At 46.6% G+C, this 22,407-nt stretch overlaps 1 protein-coding gene and 1 non-coding gene across 5 annotated transcripts in view; one reads left to right on the top strand and one right to left on the bottom strand.

Moving 5' to 3' along the window:
• SEMA6B (semaphorin 6B) overlaps positions 1-22,407 on the top strand; it is a 261,480-nt gene that overhangs the window by 86,477 nt on the left and 152,596 nt on the right. The window lies entirely within an intron of this gene.
• TRNAV-UAC (transfer RNA valine (anticodon UAC)) lies at positions 4,254-4,325 on the bottom strand. Its single transcript has one exon. It is a non-coding gene; the product is annotated as a tRNA-Val (tRNA).

Below are 22,407 nucleotides of genomic sequence, written 5' to 3'. Positions count from 1 at the left end.
TCGGCCCTCGGAACAGAGAGCCTGCATCCGTCGGGAAGACGCGTGTAAACATGTCTTCGTTCTGCACTGCTGTTTGGGTAAACAAAGCGAAATTAACAAATTAAAGACTTTCATCAAACAGAACCACTTTGCTCGAGGTCTCGTCTCCAGCTTTCTCCCCCCCCCGCCCCGACACCTTCAAGAGAGGGAAAGTCAGCAGAGTCGCCAATGTGTTAGGGTGATCGGATTCGGATTCGAGTGGCTGCTAGTCAGGAAGAAACGGTGCGAGGCGCAGCAGATTCTGTCTTGCCAGGTGTCGGTTCTGCACTCAAGGAGACCAAATGTCTTACATTTTTAATGGGATCGTTTGCTAGGGCCTGAGACTGGCCATGAAAGCATTTTGGCTAGTGGCATTTGGGATGCTGCTATAGCTAGCAGCATACAGAATGATGCTAGCAACAGTCTGAATGGCTTAGGTCCAGGTTACCTGAGAGAGCGCCTTTCTCCACAAGATCCCCGCCACTCACTGAGATCTTCCAGAGGGGTCCATCTTTGGGTGCCACCGATCCATCTGGAAGCAACCTGGGATCGGGCCTTTTCAGCTGTCGCCCCTGGGTTGTGGAAAATGCTCCCCATGGACATGAGCGGGTTATCTTCCTTGGAGGCCTTCAGGCGAGGCTTCATGACCCTGGCTATTAATGATATCTAGTTTTAGTTTTAGTTTTAATCATGTTTAAATGAGGTTTTTTAAAAAAAAAAATATTATGTTTTTTATTTTAATGTAAACTGCCCTGAGCCACTTTAGGAAGGGTGGTATATAAATCGAATTGATAAACAAGTAAACCAATCTTGGTGCTGCTTTCTCCGGAATGGAAATTATCTCAAAATGATCTCCAAAAAATTATCTCAAAATTGTCTCAAAATTTCAGATAAACTGGAATCTCTCCAAATTATTAAAGTATTTGGCTGCTCCTTAGGGCAGATGGTTCTGGACTACAACACCCATCATCTGCAGCCTCCATGACTGTGGATAATGGGCATTGTAGTCCAACAGCATTGTTTCTCCTTAGGGCGGGGGTTCACTTTCTGCTTGGGCCATGTGTTCCCAACCTTACCTCCTTAGATGTTGTTGGACTACAATACCCATGATCCACAGCCACAATGTCTGTGGATCATCGGTGTTGTAGTTCAACAAATGGGGACAAGGTTGGGAACCCCCATCCTAAGGAGAAACATAATTATTTTGCTTGCTGGGAGTTTGTTTGTTTGTTTGTTTGACATATTTCTATACCACCCAAAACTTGCATCTCTTGGCGGTTTACGCTCAAGTTTGTCACCCAAGAAAGCACTGAAGAAATTGATCTCTATTCACACCTCATTTCTACCCTATGTGTTAACTTGAGGGAAGATTTCATTGACTAGTACTGTATTTGGGAAGAGTTTGATCTGTGGCTTTTGATCCAGGAGGGCTTATAATGATCTGAAAATAAGCTAAAAGGGCCCAGAAGAGCAAGACTTCTTCTTCTAGAGAAGAGAGCTGGTTTTGTGGTAGCAAGCGTGAATTGTCCTCTTTGCTAAGCAGGGTACACCCTGGTTTGCATTTGAATGGGAGACTACATATGTGAGCACTGTAAGATATGGGGCTACTCTGGGAAGAGCACCTGCAGGCTTGCATGCAGAATATAGAAGGTTCCAAGTTTCCTCCCTGGCATCTTCAAGACAGGGCTGGCAGAGATTCCTGACTGCAACCTTGGAGAAGCTGCTGCTAGTCTGTGTAGACAATACTGAGCTAGATGGACCAAGAGTCTGGCTCGGTAGAAGGCAGCTCCCTATGTTCCTATCTAAGGAGAGAGGTGATCGCTGTATTCCAATATCTGAAGGGCTGTCACACACACTTGCACTCTGTCACTCCTGAGAGCAGGATAAGAACTAATAGGTTGAAATTACAAGGCTGCAGATTCAGGCTAGACATCAGAAGGCATTTCCTGATTGTAAGGGCTGTTGGGCAGCGGAACAATCTGCCACATGCAGTGGTGGGCTCTCTTTCACTGGAGGTTTTCAGACACAGGCTGGGCAGCCGCCTGTCAAGAGGTTGTAGGAGATTCCTGCGCTGAGCAGTGGGTTGGACTAGAGGACCTCAAGGCACCTTCCCATTCTAATGATTCTATGCTTCACCCCAAGCTTCCCATCCTCAAGTTTCTCCTGAGGCCAGAGATTCACATCAGAACCGTTGGATCTCAACAGTGCCAGCCTTGCTGTGCAACTCGACAGACAGAGCAAGCGTGTGAAAAAATCCTCCCAAATTCAGAAATATTTCAGTTTCTTCTTGGGGCACCCCTGAAATCTGGAGTGAACTCGCACCACAGATTCCGGCCCAGCCCTCTCCCTGCTGCACTCGCTTTCTGCTTGAGTGGAATCTCTGGCCCAGTGGACTTTTTGGAAATGTCACCCACCACCTGCCATCTGAAAGCGCCCGGGTCCACCCCGCCGTCTCATTTCTGATTCAATTTTGCGACATGTGTAGCCCAGACATCAGCTGCAAGTAATCAAGCCGTGCAATTTTGTACGTTTTGGAAGAGCAAATCATGGGAAGATTAGCATTTAAAGGGGAAAAAAGAGACCCCTTTATGGGTTTTGTGTGCATTGTTTTCAAAGGCAAATAACCTCTCCCTTCCTCTGTGATCTGGGGTTGTGCTAAATGTTCACGGGGTTCATTTTTTTTTGTTGGAAAAATATGCCCTTCAGCAGGGATCAGGGAGGGTGCAGAATTTTCTCCAGATCATTGCCTGAGGGTGGCAGGGGGAGAATCGCTATTGGGATCTCCCCACTTTCTTGGCAAAGAACTTGTCAAAAGAGGGGGAGGATCACGCCACAGACTGTCACTCCTAAACGAGCCGCCACTTACAAGCAAGCACAGGGCCGGTGCTACCATTAGGCCAACTAGGCTACCGCCTAGGGCGCCGACCTCAGAGGGGCGCAGAGGGTATCAAATCAATCAAAATGATTTGCGTACCAAAATATTTTCTTGTGTATTTGAGAAAGATAATTTTAAAAAATGATGTATTACCTATTCTTGCCATTTAAAATACATTTAGCAGTTTCAAGTTTTGTGCTTTTCTTTTCTTTCTTTCTTTTTTTAAACAAAACATCTGTTTTTGAAAATCAAAGTTGAAAGTTTTTTTGGGGGGGGGGCAAGTACTTAGCCTTGCCTAGGGCACAAAATAATCTGGCACTGGCATTGGTTGGCAGAGACGTGCACAGTGTGAATCCTCCTATTCTCTTGCTACTTAGGCCACCGTTTTTGGTCCCTGTTTGGTTTGCCCCTTAAAATCTCACCAAGACGGAGGGTTGTGAAGTGCAGGGTTGTGACACCTCGAGGTGTTTCCTGGGATCGGCATCCGTCTCCAGGTGACTCTTGAAAGTAAGCCTGTGAAACACAGGGGGAGAACAATCTCTAGAAATTGCTTCCGTTCAGGTTGGCTACATAAAAACATAGGAAGCTGCTTCCTACGGAGTCAAATCTGCGGGAGACCTGATAGAGGTCTGTAAAATCATGCATGGTGTGGAGAAACTGGACAGAGAGAAATTCTTCTCCCTCTCACACAACACTTGAACCAGGGGTCATCCCACGAAATTGATTGCCAGTAAATCTAGGACCAGCAAATGGAGGTGCTTTTTCAAACAATGTATAATCAACTTGTGGAATTCTCTGCCACAAGATGTGGTGACAGCCAACAACCTGGATGGCTTTAAGAGGGGTTTGGATAACTTCATGGAGGAGAGAGGTCTATCAACGGCTACTAGTCGGAGGGCTGTGGGCCAGCTCCAGCCTCAAAGGCAGGATGCCTCTGAGTACCAGTTGCAGGGGAGTCACAGCAGGAGAGAGGGCATGCCCTCAACTCCTGCCTGTGGCTTCCAGCGGCATCTGGTGGGCCACTGTGTGAAACAGGATGCTGGACTAGATGGGCTTCCTTGGGCGTGATCCAGCAGGGCTGTTCTTATGTTCTAATCCTTTGGTCCATCTAGCTCAGTACTGCCTTCACTGACTGGCAGCAGCCGTTCCCCGCCCTACCGAGATGCTGCCAGGGATTGAACCGGGGACATTCTACATACAAAGCAGCTGCTCTGCCACTGAGCTATGTCCCCATCCCAAACATAGGAAGCTGCCATATACTAGGTCAGACCCATGGTCTATCTAGCTCCGTACTGTCTACACAGACTGGCAGCGGCTTCTCCAAGCTTGCAGGCAGGAATCTCTCTCAGCCCTATCTTGGAGAGGCTGCCAGGGATTGAACCTGGAACCTTCTGCCTGTAAAGCAGATGCTCTGTCACTAAGCTACAGCCCCATCTGCCGGAACCCTAGAGGGGAGGACTGCTCTTTTGGAGGAAATGAGGGGCGACTCAAGATCTCTGTGTGCCTGACACAAGATGCCCAATGCTGCCTACCTTCTGTATGCACCTACCTCCCCTTCTTTCCTTTTTTTTTTTTTAAGCAAGAGGCCACACCAAAAACCTGCCACCTGTGGTTGCCACCTGCAGTCACTGCCTCGCCTCACGGAAGGGCCGTCCTGGAGGAAATATTTCAATCCCCCATTTGAGGCTTGTGCATGCCACTTTTGTTGTTGTTGTTGTTGTTGAAAGGGAGTCTGTAACTTTTTGTAGTGATTCATAATAGTATGGTGATATTTTGATGCCAGCAAATGTTGCAATAGAGGAGGGAGGCCCAACTTTTCAGCTTGGGGAATGTCCTGCAGTTTGGGCTATAAACGGGAAGCAAAACTATGCTGGTGCAGTGTATATGGGAGGTAGAACTCAAGCTTTTTGTTCTTGGTGTGTTTAGCCTTGGTCTGAAACCTGGGAGCAACTCTCAGGGAGAAGGGGGAGGAGAGCTGGTCTTGTGGTAGCAAGTATGATTTGTCCCCTTAGCTAAGCAGGGTCCGCCCTGGTTGCATATGCAAGGGAGACTAGAAGTGTGAGCACTGGAAGATATTCCCCTTTAGGGGATGGAGCCGCTCTGGGAAGAGCATCTAGGCTCCAAGTTCCTTCCCTGGCAGCATCTCCAAGATAGGGCTGAGAGAGACTCCTCCTGCCTGCAACCTTGGAGAAGTCGCTGCCAGTCTGCGAAAACAATACTGAGCTAGATAGGCCAATGGTCTGACTCAGAATATGGCAGCTTCCTATGTTCCTATGTTTCCCTATAGTAGGCTGTGTCCTCAAAAGTCCATCGCAGTCCTGAAAAAGCATAGTATTAACTCTGGTATTCAGCTTCCTGAGATTTTCTGCTCTTGTTTTGAAATGCAAAGCAAGCTTCTAGCTCTCCGAGGAGCTCAGGGCAGTCTTACAAAAGCATAGCATGTTAGAGCCCGAAGGGACCTTTGAGGTCTTCTAGTCCAACCCCCCGCTCTATGCAGTATATAGCTATAGCAGCAGTTATCACCCCTCTCCCATTTATATCTGCAAGAACCCTGTGTGGTGGAGTAGCCAAGACGTAGCGACAGCCTCAAGGTCATGTAGTGAGTATCATGGCAGAGGGGGATTTGGACCCAGATCTCCCTAGTAGGAAACTGTGGTTCTAGCCACTAGATTAAGCACTGGCTCTCAGGTTTGTGCAGTGAGAAAATGACTTGATTAGCAAGCCAGAAGTTGCCAGTTCGAATCCCCACTGGTATGTTTCCCAGACTAGGGGAAACAGCTATATTGGGCAGCAGCAATATAGGAAGAGGCTGAAAGGCATCCTCTCATACTGCGCGGGAAGAGGCAATGGTAAACCCCTCCTGAATTTTACCAAAGACAACCACGAGGCTCTGTGGTCGCCAGGAGTTGACTCGACGGCACACTTTACTTTACTTTACTCAGGTTTTCCCCTGACACAAACTTGGGGCTCCCACAGCTAATAAATATATATTTAATAGACAGGTTCAACACTGTGTGTACTTTGACCCTGAGTCCAGTATACTCATCTGGAAATGTTAGCTAGAGATGTTGGAGAGGTCAGGAGCAAAATGGGGGCTGGAAATGCCCCCCTGGCTTACCTTATTTTTACCGTGGCAGGTTTTGTGGGTTGCTTCCCCCCACAAATTGGCTGTCTCAGTTGTGTTATGTTGCTGTGAAAAGAATTCTGGGGAAATATCATCCTACACTAGTGACTGCCATTTTTAAACAATGTTATGATGTAATGATGATGTAATGACTATCGGAGGGGTGATTCTGGGAGGAAAAATGCGGAGGAAAGTGCTGCGGTCACCAATAACTTTCATTCCCCCGCCCCACCAAAATTCCCTTCCCATTTTTGCTGCCAGCAAAAGAGGTGGGCAAATTGAAGGTGCCATTTTGGTTCTACCTTCACTTACAGTTTTCTGCACTGAGCAGAGGGCTAGACTAGAAGACCTCCATGGTCCCTTCCAACTCCAACTCTATGATTCTATGGCCATTATTGCATCAGGCTCACATGTCCAAAATTGAAGCTTTTTTCCTTGCACTGGGTTGAGGCATTCCTCTAGACCAGGGCTTCCCCTGGATGTTGTTGGACTACAACTCCCATCATCCACAGCCTAAATAGCTGCAGGGGATGATGGCAACTATAGTCCCCCCAAAAATCTGAGAACCCTAGATCGTCACCACATCTAAAAAAGGACATTGTAGAACTGGAAAAAGTGCAGAAGAGGGAAACCCAGATGATCAGGGGCCTAGAGCACCTTTCTTATGAGGCAAGGCCACAACACCTGGGGCTTTTTAGTTTAGAAAAAAGATGACTGCGGGGAGACATGATAGAGGTCTATAAAATCATGCATAGTGTGTGGAGAAAGTGGATAGAGAGAAATTCTTCTCCCTCTCCCATAACACTAGAACCAGAGGTCATCCCATGAAACTGATTGCCAGGAAATTTAGAACCAGCAAATGGAGGTACTTTTTCACACAACGCATAATCAGCTTGTGGAATTCTCTGCCACGAGATGTGGTGACAGCCAACAACTTGGATGGCTTTAAGAGGGGCTTGGATCACTTCATGGAGAAGAGGTCTATTGACAGCTACTAGTCGGAGGGCTGTAGGCCACCTCCAGCCTCAAAGGCAAGATGCCTCTGAGTACCAGTTGCAGGGGAGTAATGGCAGGAGAGAGGGCATGCCCTCAACTCCTGCCTGTGGCTTCCAGCAGCATCTGGTGGGCTACTGTGCGAAACAGGATGCTGGACTAGATGGGCCTTCTTGGGCCTGATCCAGCAGGGCTGTTCTTATGAACCCCTAGTCCAACAACATTAAGAACCTCTGCCCTAGACAGCTCAGGGTAAGCCATGGCCTTAACTGAAGAAATGATGGTGGTGGGATCGATGCTCACTATATTGGGGAATTTCTGTGGGGTTTTGAGTGTCCAGCATGAAAAAGAGAAGCCTTTTTATGTCCTCTTGCTTCCTTTGGATGTAGGCGATTCACAGCTGGCACTCGTTCAATTTTTATGAGCTTATAAACTGAAGCAAAACAATATTATCTTGCTTTCTGCTGCCAGCTATGAGAACTGCATTTTGGAGGGCAAGATGAAAGTGGAGTCAAATTCTCTTCCAGGATGTCCTTGCTTGAATGGGCCACTTTCGCTGGCCTAGTATTGTAACCAAATGTTACCCAACATGCAATCTTGAGTTGTCTTTGGAGGCTCTTTGAGTTGTCTTTGTCATTGGGTGAGGTGTGAGAGGAGTTTTGAGGAGATATTAATGGAATATGGCGGATATTAATCGGGAATAATAATGCTTGGGGAATACCATGGGGTGGAGGCCTGCAGTAACATGGAACTCTAACTCAGCAGTGCTGTGGCAGATAACGTTGGCCTCGTCCCCAACACCGGATTTCAAGTTCCTAGCTTGCAGCTGAGGAAAAGTCCTCGCCCATCGTAGGCAAAGTGAGAACATAAGAATGTAAGAACAGCCCAGCTGGATCAGGCCCAAGGTCCATCTAGTCCAGCATCCTGTATCACACAGTGGCCCACCAGATGCCTCTGGAAGCCACAGGCAGGAGTTGGGGGCATGCCCTCCCTCCTGCTGTTACTCCCCTGCAACTGGTACTCAGAGGCATCCTGCCTTTAAGGCTGGAGGTGGCCTATAGCCCTCCAACTAGTAGCCGATGATAGACCTCTCCTCCATGAAGTTATCCAAATCCTTATTAAAGCCATCCAGGTTGTTGGCAGTCACCACATCTTGTGGCAGAGAATTCCACAAGTTGATTATGCGTTGTGTGAGAAAGTACTTCCGTTTGTTGGTCTTGGATTTCCTGGCAATCAATTTCATGAGATGACCCCTGGTAGATAAGTAGATAGGAATATGACTCGCTCTGCCACCGATTTGCACATATAGTGAAATTTCCAAGGTAAACTTGAAAGTTCTTCCTGAGGAAAAACAACGGAGGCATTTCAAGAGGACTAGGAACATGACCTGGAAGTCTTACCCATCCATATCCCAGCACTATTCCATGAGTGGAGGCCTCCTGCCGTTACCTCTCCACCGCCCAGATTATTTAAAAAGAGCCCGTTACTTAATAAGAGCCAGAGACCTGCCTCGGAATGATGGGTGAACCCTCCACATCGTGACTCGGAGCTGGCTTGATATATCCCCGCTACAATGGCAGAGTGCCATTGTGGTGGGGGAACTGGAAGACGGGATTTACAGTCCAATATTATTTGGAGACCCTCATTATTGGTCTCAAGGAGGTACCAGGAACTTTTGCTGGATGCGGAGGGTAGATTGAGGGGCACCGAGGGTCTCTCTGAAGGTGTGCGATTCCATCCCCACAACAGAAGAAATATTCCTCGCTCACGTCTGTGTGTTCTTCCCTTCCCCAAGCTCTACGAACATAACTCCCTTTTTTTCTTATCAGCCAGTCCATTCATCATCTCTCCGGCCAGGGACGTCGAGATAAAGTGGCAGTAAATTAGAAAGCGTTAAGGAGGCAATTTGGGAGGCTGCAAGCCCCAGGTTATTAAAAAATATATTTTTTTTACAAAAACCTCCCTTTGTAAGCACATCAGGCAGGGAAGACCAGCCCTCCCCAACCTCCATCCTGCCGACCTCGGAATCATCCGGTTGCCATGGTGATGCATCCCTGCTTCCCCAACCCACCCTGTGCCATCAGCAACCACTGATCAAAGTCTCCATCTGCTAAGGAGGCTGGATTGGTAGGTTCAAAGCCTTTAATACAACCCCACCCCTTCAGCAGGCATCTGGGGGGCCACATCGTCTCCAACCAGCCCGGCAACACCCCTCTGTGTTTTCTCCACAGTTCTCAGCAGCTGATATGGTGGTGGGGCCTGGTGGAAAATGAGACCCTATTCTGCAGAAACTCACTGGCCCTGTTTTGCACGGCTGGTTGCATCAGAAGCTGCTTCCTACTGAGTCAGACCCTTGGTCTATCTCGCTTGGCATCGTTTACACGGACTGGCAGCAACTCTCCAGAATTTCAGGCAAAAGGTCTTTCTCTGCTCTGTCAGGAATTGAACCGGAGACCTTCTGCGTGCAAAGCAAATGCTCTGCCGCTGAGCTACAGTTCTTCCCCACTGCTTTTCTGCTGAATCCTAGGACCAAGTCCCCTGGCCCCCTCTTCATTTCCTCCCTCCTGAACCTTTGGGGACAGGCAGCCATTTAATTAATTAATTTAATTAATTAGAGGAGCAGTGTTTTTAAACCTCATAGCGTTCATTCTGACCCCGCCAGGCCCAATTCTCCCTCCTCCTGGATGTTTACTATAAAGTGCTAAAGGCTTGAGCAGACCAAATCCCCAGGCCCCGCCGACCTCTATTTTCCTGTTTCTTTTTTAACAGACACCTTCAACAGTCCATGTCTCAACTGCTGTCAATTGTAGATTTAATTGACAGACTCTCACAGCTTGCCTGATTTCTGGTTCCTTCAGACTCCTTCCCCCCCCCCCCCTTGGATAGAACCCAGAGCTGCTCATAGCAAAGAAATGGGACATCCAGGAGTTTAGCGTAACGGTGATTGGATGGAGACAGCATATCCCCTGCCCTGCAACACGCTGTCAAGAGAGGTGCTCCCCACTCCAGCTAATGAGAGCATTTACTCTAGCATTTTTGTATCTTCGTGCCCTCTACATGATTTAAAATCCTGGAGGGAAACCAACAGATCCTGAAAGCTAACAGGGCCACCTTTTTATTTTATTTCATTTTATTTTTAAAATGCCTTTATTTTAATTTGCAAACTTCTGCCTACTTGGAATCCCAGTTGCTAGAAACTACTATTGCATGACTGTAATGCGAAAAGGGATTTTGGCCAAATCAAAAGATGCACACAGAAAAAAATTAATCTGCCTGTTTCAAAGAAGACGTGCAATTTTTGAATTCTTGTGTTAAGTCCAACAACAACAAAGGCAAAGTGGTGCAGGTTCATATCTGCCAGAAAGCTATACCTGCGGACCTAAAAGCCCTCTCCTAAATCCCAGGTGTATGGAGGGCTTTCTGTAGCTACTCAGATATGTTGCAGACTGGGCACCCTGCACATGCCCAGAGTTGCTCTTTTCACATGTTCCAGAGCTAACATCCAAAGCAGATCTGGGGGTGAGTCCTTTGCTCAAATTGAGTGTGCCCTCCTCTGACCAATTGTTTGAAATCTCTCTTTCTTTCCCCTCACGTCTTGTGCGAACTCCCGTCGTCTTTGTGGTGAGTTTGCAGTTACTGTAAGGAAAAAGTTAGATGGCTTGCGGTTTCTCTGCAGCTCTGGTCGTGAACTTCCCCAGCTCATTAAGGCAACACAATCTGACAGCTTGTGGGGCGGACGCCAAGTCTTGAGCTTTTGAAGTGTGTGTGCAGCAGCAGCAAGGATCTTGCGCTTCAGATGTGGTGTGTGTGTCTAGCAAGGAGGCAGCGATGTCTGGAGGAGATGGGCTTTTTATCAGAGGGAATGTTCAGCACTGGCCTGCATTCTGAAAGCAGCAGCACATCAGCGGTGCACGAGAGGTAACAATGGGTGCTTCTGAGCATACGCAGAGTGCATTTTGCTCAACACAGAATAGTGTTTCTCTGTTGCTTGATACATGGGCTATACCTTTTTTTCCCTGAAGGCATGCTTCATTAGACTCCCCAAAATAGATCTATTGGTTTTTCTTACAGTACAAAGGGCAGGCATCTTCTTCAACTGTGAAACGTCTGCTTGGTGTACATGGCTTCCTGATGAGCTAGCCCCTCTCTCTGGGCCAGCCAATCAGGGATGGGGATGTGCTCTCAAGGGGACGATTAGTGATGGAACCAAAATTCAGAACTGGGGAAGGGCTTGTAATGGCAAACTTTAGAGCCTCCCTCCCTCCCTGAACTAATTAGCAGAGCAAGAGATCACTTCCTCCATCCCACACTGGCACCTTGGCGTTCTGAAACAGCAGCATTCCAGCAGCCAGGGGTCCTGGGAAATGTAGTTTTCCAGGGCACTCAAGTCCTTAGCATGGATTTTAGGGGAGGCACTGGCTTTTCTGGGTTTTGGTTTTAGTTTGCTTGTTTTCTGAAGAGTTCGGTTTGCCAAGTCTGATTCCTATCTGAGGCGAGGTTGCCTAGCACTAATGATTATGATTATGCTTTTGGAATTCTCCCAGACTTGTCAGACAATACTTCAACCTCAGCTATGCACAAGTGGCAACAGGGTATCATGGTGCATCCTCCCTTTCTCAGGATGACATCATTGCCCAACAGGATGATGTCATCGGCAGAAAAGGAGGGGCAGAGGAGCTGTATTTTGTGAGATCCCACCTTGCTCTGAGGGACATGGGACCCCTTTCAACGAGTAAAGAGGCACCTTTCAAAGTGGTAATTCTCTTATATTCAGCAGGCGGAGAGCAACTGGCCCTCTCCAACCCCAGCACAGCATCCCTCCAGTGGCTGTTGCTGGTGTTTCTGTTATATGTCTTTTTAAGATTGTGAGCCCTTTGGGGAGGGAACCATCTTATTTGGGGAACCATCTTATTTGGGGAGGGAACCATCGGGGAGACCCGAGTTCAAATCCCCATTCAGCCATAATACTAGCTGGGTGACTCTGGGCCAGTCACTTCTCTCTCAGCCTAGCCTACTTCACAGGGTTGTTGTGAAAGAGAAACTTAAGTATGTAGTACACCGCTCTGGGCTCCTTGGAGGAAGAGGGAATTATTATTATTTATTCTTTATTTTTCTGTGTAAACCACTTTGGAAACTTTGTTGAACAGCGGTATATAAATAGTCGTAATATAAGTAGTAAGAGTGGGGCTTGCATCCAGCATGGCATCTTGGGGTGTGTCTGTGTGTATGAATAACACAGAATAGGAAGGAATGATAACTTGTCTTGATCTGGTGCTATGCATCTGTTGATGGAGCCTAAGATTGCATTGGCTTTTTTTTAGCAGCTGCATCACGCTACTGGCTCCTGTTCAACTTGCTGTGCACTAAAACAACCAGGTCCCTTTGACCTGTATTACTGCCTGCCAAGCCAGATCCTGCTCACCTTGCATTTGTGTATTTGATTTTTCTTGCCCAAATGCAGGCCTTGACATTTGTCTCTGCTGAACTTCATCTTGTTGGTCCCCCTAAGTATATGCAAATCACATTCCTCTCTCACCCCACCCCCCAATTCGCTCACCACCCAGCCCCTGCATAGCTGAGGTTGACGTGTGCGAGTATCTGTCAGATCACAGGAGTTTAACGTCAAAGGAGACCTCGGCCCCAAGGTCTTGGCCTTTGGCAATTAACCTCATTAACAATGTTCAGGAGATCTTGCGTCTGATATCTCATTACAGTGTGTTTTGTTTCTTTCCCGGGCGCCTTGAAATTGAGTGCAAGGGTCAAGTGACCAAGCAGAGAGCGATGCAGTAAAGAGATGCTTCAAGGTCTCACTAAAGTGGTCAGCCTGAACCAGAAGTGCATCATGTCAGGTTCCAGGCAGGGATTCACCTGGTTGAAAATCTCCACCTACAAAAATGGTCCCTGCAGGTAGAAAACTAAGGTGTCAAGGAGAAGCCCAGAAATATGTATTTTTCTGGAAACTATAAGAACAGCCCTGCTGGATCAGGCCCAAGAATACCCATCTAGTCCAGCATCCTGTTTCACACAGTGGCCCACCGAATGCCACTGAGGAGCCCACAGGCAAGAAGGAAGGGCATGCTCTCTCTCCTACTGCTACTCCCCTGTGAGGCATCAACATTCCAATTCAATGCCTCACATTGAGAGGCATCATACCTTTGAGGCTGGAGGTGGCCCACAACCACCAGCCTAGTACCCATTGATAGTAGCCACTATGCTATGGACTTTTTCTCATTAACATAAAATTTAGATAAAAATTCCTCAGGAAATGTTACAATGCTAACTTTCCTAATCCCCTAAGTAGATTATCTGATTAGACATGTTGTCAGATATACTATATGGTCTAGGAGAGGAGAGCTGGTCTTGTGGTAGCAAGCATGACTTGTCTTCTTAGCTAAGCAGGGTCTGCCCTGGTTGCATATGAATGGGGGACTTGATGTGTGAGCGCTGTAAGATATTCCCCTCAGGGGATGGAGCCGCTCTGGGAAGAGCAGAAGGTTTCAAGTTCCCTCTCTGTCAGCACCTGCAAGATAGGACTGAGAGAGATTCCTTCCTGAAACCTTGGAGAAGCCGCTGCCAGTCTGTGAAGACAATACTGAGCTAGATAGACCAATGGTCTGACTCAGCATATGGCAGCTTCCTATGTTCCTATGTTGTGTGTGTGTGTGTGTGTGTGTGTGTGTGTATACACCTTCCTGTTTACAAATCAACAAAACATATATCACACATTTCCTAAGGATAATCACCTGAAAAATGTGAATTACAACTTTGAAATTGCCAAAGCTTGCAAAGATTGCATTGGCTTCTTTCATTGTTACTATTCTATTTTATGACACTATGAGTTTTTAGAAATGAGGAAATTCTCAGGGGAAAATAAAGTACGGGGAAACAATTCTGGAAATGTATTTGTTTCGGAAAATTTCCTGTTGAAAACTTTCAACCCCACATCTATGCTGGGCATCTCTGTGAGAACTAATAAAGTCTCTGTTCTCCAGGTGTGTGTTGTTCTTTTTCCCCATTGTGGTGCATGTTTATGTTTTTCTGGGTCTCCTTGAAAGCAGATGTAGAGGTGAAGCAGGTGTTGTGAGTACAGACAGAGAATAGAGCAGTCAGTGTGCTTATGTACCAAATTTCTTTCTGAAGGGAAATATTGCATTGTGTTGCATTTTGGGGAGGAAGTAGAGCATCTGTTTTGCATGTGGAAGGACCCTAGTTGAATCCCTGGCAACATCTCCAGGTAAGGATGGGAAAGGCTCCTGCCTGAGATCTTGGAGAACTGCTGACAGCCAGTGTCGACAATACTGAGCTAGATGGACCAGTGCTCTGATTCAGTAGAAGATTGCCAGTCCCAGCTTCATACCATGAAAAATGCTGCAGAAGCCAAGCTGATATTTCAACTTGAGGTGCAGAATCATGTCCTGATTGTGAACACCAACATTTCATTTCAGACAACCTTCCAGGCTGATGCCTTCCCATATATTAATTTTCATTCTCCTCCTTTCATTCTAATTTGCATCCTACTCCTTTCTGAACACCAGGACATAGGTTGAGGGCTTTCAGGCTGTCTCTCTTCATTTGGACCGTGAAGAGGTTTGTATCGACCTTCTTTACGGTGTGTCTGTGTTTTGCGGAAGACCTATTACAAAACTCAGGACAGGTTCACGAAAGCATGTCCATCCCTGATTGAGTTATTGTCCATGTGGTCCCTGGCAGCTGGATTTGTGAAGAGATACCACTGAAGAACATAGAGTTTCTGTGCATATGCACCAGCATCTCACTTCTGAAAAGAGGGGTGTAAGAAGAGGAAGGTCAGCAAGAACCTTGTGCTTTCCTTGTCTGCTTTGAGCTCTATCCCCTGTTAAATATATATGAAAATTCTCCTTCACCTGCTGTGTTGGAATAATAGAATGTTAAGAGTTGGAAGGAGAGCTGGTCTTGTGATAGCAAGCATGACTTGTCCCCTTAGCTAAGCAGGGTCCACCCTGGTTGCATATGAAAGGGAGACTAGAAGTGTGAGCACTGGAAGATATTCCCCTTAGGGGATGGAGCCACTCTGGGAAGAGAATCTAGGTTCCAGGTTCCTTCCCTGGCAGTATCTCCAAGATAGAGCTGAGAGAGATTCCTGCCTGCAACCTTGGAGAAGCCGCTGCCAGTCTGTGAAGACAATACTGAGCTAGATAGACCAATGGTCTGACTCAGTATATGGCAGCTTTTAAGTTCCCATGTCGGCCTTGGATGTCATCTAGTCCAACTCCCTGCTCAGTGCAAGAATCGGCTGCAGCATCCCAGACAGATGGTTGCCCTGCCTCTGGAAAACCGCCAGCGAAGGAGAGCCCACCACTGCATGTGGCAGGCTCTTCCACGGTCCAACAGCTCTTAAGGTGAGGACATTCCTCTCAAGGTCTAACTTGAATCTGCTTCCTTGTAGTTTCAGCTCAAGATCCCTCCAAGAGCAACAGGGATCATGTCTGCTCCTTCTACGTGGCACCTTATTCAGATATTTTAAGGTGGCCATCATATTCCTCTTCACCCATAGTCCTCCCTCCTTCAAGTTAGACATGAGAAGGAATCTCCTAAGTGTAAGAGGAATTAGACTGTGGAACAGCCTGCCTCATGCAGTGGTGGGTTCTGCTTCTGCTTCTGCTTGGAGGCTTCCAAACCAGGCTGGATGGCCAGTGGTCAGGGCTGTGGCTGCAGGTTCCTGTACTGGGCTGTGGGGTGGACTAGAAGACCTCCAAGGTCCCTTCCAGCTCCACAATTCTATGAGCACATAAGTGTAACCAAGTATTTGCAGTTCCCTTCAGTTTACTTAGCCAAAAGTTGCAAACAAATCCTTGGATGCCTTGCACAGCTTCAGAGTCTCTGGCTGGACCTTGCTCCCGGGAGGGCCTGCTGTGTTCCAGGGAACGGGAGAGGAGGAGGAGTCTGCCTGCCTGGTTCAGTCATTTTAGGTCAGTGTTTCGAGGGGGATCCCAAACATTTGGAAATACATACAGATGTCAAGGACCCTGTTGTAAAGTCCTCAACATTACGAGTTTGGCTGCCATCTTGGAAAAGGAATAGGCTACAAGGATCTGCTAGTTCAGGCCAGTGTTCAGGATCTGTTAGTTCAGCTTCTCACGTCTACACAGACTGGCAGTAGCTTCTCCAATGTTGCAAGCAGGAGTCTTTCTCAGCCCTACCTGGAGATGCTGCCAGGGAGGGAACTTGGAACCTTCTGCATGCAAGCAGGCAGATGCTCTTCCCAGAGCAGCCCCATCCCCTGAGGGGAATATCTTACACACATGTGGTCTCCCATTCAAATGAAAACCAGGGCAGACCCTGCTTAGAAAAGGGGACCATTCATGTTTGCTACCACAAGGCCAGCTCTCCTCCCATAATGGAAAACAAGGCTAATTTGTGCCTATGAATGTGGCGTGGTCCATTTCGCCCATGTAAGGCGTCGCTGGATGTTTCAGCCTTCAGTTGATGAAATTAGGCTTGCAGGTAGCATCCGCCATTGCCATTGTAGCCTTTTAATTGTTCAGACCATAGGCCGTAGCAAAATGAGATAAAATGACGGAAACAAATTATGAAGAGAAAGGAATCATTTATCGTAATAACAATCTGAAACGAGGACAGCTTAAAAATTTACGGCGTAGATTTCCCGCTGTGAAGACAAAGGAAGCCTCCGTTTCAACAATAGAGCTATTTTCCTAATAAAAATTCAATTTGGACTAGTGGTCCTTTCCATACAACAGATGGCTTACCTACTTGAATCTTATATCCTCGTACAGAGCATTATACAATTGGTAGGGAGGCACAGCATCTAATATGGTATGGAATTCTCTTATAACTGTCTGTTGGAGACTGTGGAGCTCGGACTGAAAGCTCTGAAGATCAGGCATGAGAACATAAGAACAGCCCTGCTGGATCAGGCCCAAGAAGGCCCATCTAGTCCAGCTTCCTGATTCACACAGTGGCCCACCAGATGCCTCTGGGAAGCCTGCAGGCAAGAGCTCTCCTTCTGTTACTCCCCTGCTGTTACTGCTGTTACTCGCTCCCTCCTGCTGTTACTCCCCTGAAACTAGTATTCAGAGGCATCCTGCCTCTGAGGCTGGAGGTGGTCTATAGCCACCAGACTAGTAGCCATTGATAGACCTCTGCTCCATGACTTTGACCAAGCCCCTTTTAAAGCTATCCAGCTGTCCCCACAACTTATGGCAGAAATTCCATGGGTTAATTAAGTACCATGTGAAAAAGTACTTCCTTTTGTTGGCCCTAAATTTTCTGGATTTCCATTTCATGGGATGACCTTTGGTTCTCGTGTTATGTGAGAGGTTAAAAATGTCTCTCTCTCCCCACACCATAATTTTATAGACCTTTATCATGTCTCTCCTTAGAGCCTGTTTTCTCAATGAAAAATCTCCACGTACAGTAGCCTTACCTCATAAGGAAGGTGCTGCAAGCCCCTGATCATCTTGGTTGCCCTCTTCTGCACCTTTCCCAGTTCTTAGGATACAGTGTCCAGGACTGTAGATTCATTACCTGTGCTGTTGTTCAGAGAGGGGACTGGCAGGCTATTCCAGTAGAGGGACTCTCATAACAGCCCGGGAAGTCCATATGCTAGGGGAGGGTCAATCCAGTACCATCAGCAAATATATATGATAGACTTATAGCCTGACAGAGTTTAGTTGATCATGGGAATGCCTTGGACATAGTATATCTTGATTTCAAAAAAATTTTTGATAAAGTTTCCCATAAAAGAGACACAAGTTTTGGGTGGTATAGACATGTAATAAATAAACAAACAAACAAACAAATCTTGATGACAAGGGGGTAAAATGTAAGCTAGAATGATTGATTGATTGATTGATTGATTGATTATGTGCTATCCAGTTGGTGTCGATTCTTAGTGACCACATAGATAGATTCTCTCCAGGATGATCTGTCTTCAACTTGGCCTTTAAGGTCTCTCCGTGGTACATTCATTGCTGTTGCGATCGAGTCCATCCACCTTGCTGCTGGTCATCCTCTTCTTCTCTTTCCTTCAACTTTTCCCAGCATTATGGACTTCTCAAGCGAGCTGGGTCTTCGCATAGTGTGTCCGAAGTATGATAGTTTGAGCCTGGTCATTTGTGCCCTGAGTGAACATTCTGGATTGATTTGTTCTATGATGCTTTTGTTTGTTTTCCTGGCTGTCCATGGTATCCTCAAAAGTCTTCTCCAGCACCAAAGTTCAAAAGTGTCAATGCTTTTTCTGTCTTGCTTCTTCAAAGTCCAGCTTTTGCATCCATAGAGTGTCATAGGGAAAACCATTGTCCGAACAATTCTAATCTTTGTAGGTATAGACACGTCACAGCATCTACATATCTTTTCCAAGGCCTATGTTGCAACCCTATGACGTGCTAGTCTGCGACATATTTCTTGACTGCTGGATCCTTGACTGTTGATGGTCGATCCTAAAAGGCAGAAACTATCCACCACTTCAATGTCTTCATTATCAGTTCTGAGGCTAGTTGCTGTACCAGCTTACATATTAAATATTAGCCTACATTTTAGGTGTATTTACTTCTGTTAGGACAGCGTAGGCACCGTGTGGCTCTCCAGATGTTGCTGAACTACAACTCCCATCATCCCCAAGTGTAATAAATGGTGGCTGGGATGATGGGAGTTGTAGTACAGCAACTTCTGGAGCCATATGGTAATTATGATAATTAGCTCATTACTAATGAGCATAATAAGTGCTCATTAATGACTCCACATCAATATACCTAATGGAGGGATGAAGAGTGCAGCAGGTCTGCCTCAGGCTGTGGTGGGCTCTCCTTCACGGGAGGTTTTCCATCAGAAGCTGGTCAGCTATCTGTCCGGGATTTTGTAGCAGATCCCTGCAATGAGCAGGGGGGTGAATTAGAAGACCTCCAAGGTCCCTCCCAAAATTCTAGGATTCTGTACCTGCTTGACATCCTTAATACACTGGGAGAGGGAGCCCATTTCTTAAGAACATAAGAAGATCCCTGCGGTTCGGAGGTTCTAAGGAGGTGTGTGTGTGTGTGTGTGTGTGTGTGTGTGTGTGTGTGTGTGGCCACCACAACTGGAGGAAGGGCCTGAACAGCCCCCAAACAGGCCAAAACAGCACTTTGAAAAGCGGGGGTAGGCCAGCAGGGAGAGATGGCAGAGAACCCCCAGTGGCCACAGCAGCACCCCTGGATCTGGTGGTGAGTCGTAAAATATTTATTTATTTACCTTAGAACCCTCAAATCAGCTCTGAGCTGGCCTGGGGGGTTCAGCTTGAGGGCAAGCCAATCCGGATCCTTTCTGGCTCGAGGGAGAGCCTTCGAGCCAGTCCAGTTCGATGGCGAACCGGCTCGACCTCGAGCCAGTTCGCACATCCCTACCAGCAGATGAGGGCATGCCCTCTCTCTGCTGTTGGTCCCCTGCAACTGGGATTTACAAATACAACTACAAATATGACTAATATTTATATACCGCTTTTCAACAAAAGTTCCCAAAGTGGTTTACCTAGATATGAATGAATGAATGAATAAAATAAAATAAAATAAAATAAAATAAAATAAAATAAAATAGCTCCCTGTCCCCAAAGGGCTCACAATCTAAAAAAAGGAACATAATATAGACAGTGGCAATAGCCACTGGAGGGATGCTGTGCTGGGGATGGAGAGGGCCAATTGCTCTCCCCTTGCTCAATGAAGAGAATCACCACTTCAAAAAAGTGCCTCCTTGCTCAGTTAGCAGGGGACTTGCTAACTGAGTCCCCTCTAAGATTGAGAGGCATCTTCTCTAAGATCTCCTCTAAGACTGAGAGAAGATTCTTCTCTCTCCACACCAGACTATTGGCCTTCAGCCTGCTGACAATCACCAATAGGTCTCTCTCTGCCTTTGGCACGCCGTTCTTCCTCCAAGAAAGCAGTCTTCCCTTGGGCCTACACGTCTAGTCAGAATGGTCCTCCAGGACTGCAGGCAGCATCCACTGAAAGCAAAGATATGTGTAAACGTTCCTCTGGTTTGAACATGAAATTGATTGCCGGGAAATCTAGGACCAACAAACGGAAGTACTTTTTCACACAATGCATAGTCCACTTGTGGAATTCTCTGCCACAAGATGTGGTGACAGCCAACAACCTGGATGGCTCTAAGAAGGTTTTGGATAACTTCATGGAGGAGAGGTCTATCAACGGCTACTAGTCGGAGGGCTGTGGACCACCTCCAGCCTCAAAGGCAGGATGCCTCTGAGTACCAGTTGCAGGGGAGTAACAGCAGGAGAGAGGGCATGCCCTCAACTCCTGCCTGTGGCTTCCAGCGGCATCTGGTGGGCCACTGTGTGAAACAGGATGCTGGACTAGGGCCTGATCCAGCAGGGCTGTTCTTATGTTCTTATGAACTTTGGAAAGCGTGGATGGATTTGACTGTAGAATAACAAACTTGATTTTCTTCCATTTTTCCTCATCTTCTAGACATACGAGAGTGTGAAACACACACACACACACACACACACACACACACACAAATATGTATGGTGGTTTATAATCCAGGAATGTCTTTCACTCTTAGAATATCTACTCCCTGAACCTGCTCCTATGACTAGGCACAGATATAAGGTGTGGGCCTGGGATAGCGTTTGGCAAGTGTTGAATATCTTCCTGTGATTCATATGCACCTTGGCTGGCCCATTTTCAGAACGTGTCAAGCCTGCCTCATCCGAGAAGATCAGGGATCTTGTTTTGTCGTTGGCATGTGTTGTGATGCAACCAGTTCTGGGAGATGGTGCAGCACGTGGATTGTGAGAGACACCCAGTTTAAAGTGGTAGGAAGTGCCTTCAGGCTGACATCAACTGGCACACGCTGGGGGAAAATAGGATGTGCCAGTTACCTGTGTGTGCTTTCTCTGAGCTGTCGGCTTCTAGATAACTTCTGGATGAAGATCTGCCTTCCTGATCATCTTGGCTGCCTCCACAGCTGCCAGGTCAGAGTTGTACTCTATAGTTGCTGCTTATCCATTTTGTTTAATGTAATTGGTTTACGTGGCACCTTACACTACTAATCAAAAGAAGGTCTCTGCCCCTAATGAGCTTACAATTTGTATCCAGGAGCCCTGTGTTGATGGAGCCTGAGGTTATCCTTGGGGGCAAAGTGTGTGTGTGTGCACATGCATGCAAGTCAGTATGGAACGGCACAGAACAAAGTACTGAATGTGTTTGAAGTGGCTGGATTTGTTTTAATACTGTTGGAATGGCATTTTTTTTATTTAAAAAAGTGACAAGGGCTTCATTTCATAATAATTAAACAGTGGCCTTTTTGTGCATTGACCAGAAAATAGGAATCTAGGATCAAGTATATTTCCCTCAGCACAATTGCTTATAATACCGTAGTTATCCGAAACGAAGTTCCCCAGTTCTTGCCTGTTAAATATCAGGGTGTGTGTGTGGGGGGGGTCATCTTAGAGCTTAAAAGAACCTCTGTCTTTTAAGGCATCGTCTTATTTAAGAGTAGCCTTTTATTCAGGTAAATGTGGTATTGCCTGTGCATTTTTCTGGTATTAAAATTGCTCCCTGCGGATTATTTTGGCAATCCTTGTAGGCACTAAACCTGTAAGATCTGGTCAGTATTACTGTGCTCATATTGCAGATGGAGGGGCTAAGACTGAAAGAATAGTATATTGACTAAGGCCATAAAGTGAGTCTGTGGCAGAGTTTGAACTCTAATGTTGCCTCTCTGGTACGTTCTAATGTTGCCTCCCTGGTATGTCCTTGCAAATTTAGTATCCAAAGCGGCAAAATGAACAGGTGTACTGAGACTGGTAGAGAATGTCCTTGATTCTGACTTCTTTTCTTCGTCTTTAAAAAAAAAAAAATCACTTAGCTGAGAAGTTCATTAAGTTTTTTTTATTATTTCACGTGTGGCTGGTTTTTAATCAGCTTAGGACCTTGCCTCAAGGGGCGGGGGGTCTGCCTTGCGATACATTCCACCTCCTTTTTTTTTTTTTACAGCTAGAACGAAACACTGCCACAAATGCCCTTCTGTGGATTTTGACATGGCTTTGCTCTGTTTAATTAAACCAGCAGTTGAGAGCTGCCAAAATTTGGGGTCCAGGCAAAATATCAGCAGCTTTGTCTAACTGGAAGTGAGATGAGGAATGATGCTGAAAATTGATCCTCTCTGAGGACACTTTCTTTTGTTGATTTGGTGTGTGTGTGTGTGTGTGTGTGTGTGTGTGTGTGTGTGTGTGTGTGTGTGAGAAAGAAAACCTGCAGCCTTATTATTACGTAATTTTTATGCTTCATGGGTGCTACACCCATCCTGCGGCAGCTTCACTGGTTGCCAGTTTGCTTCCAGACCAGATTCAAAGTACTGGTCTTCACCTTTAAAACCCTACAGGACTTGGGACCAGGGTACCTGT

This window comes from Hemicordylus capensis, chromosome 2 (assembly GCF_027244095.1).
Source record: "Hemicordylus capensis ecotype Gifberg chromosome 2, rHemCap1.1.pri, whole genome shotgun sequence".
NCBI lineage: Eukaryota > Metazoa > Chordata > Lepidosauria > Squamata > Cordylidae > Hemicordylus > Hemicordylus capensis.
This window is presented reverse-complemented; position numbering and strand designations above follow the sequence as displayed.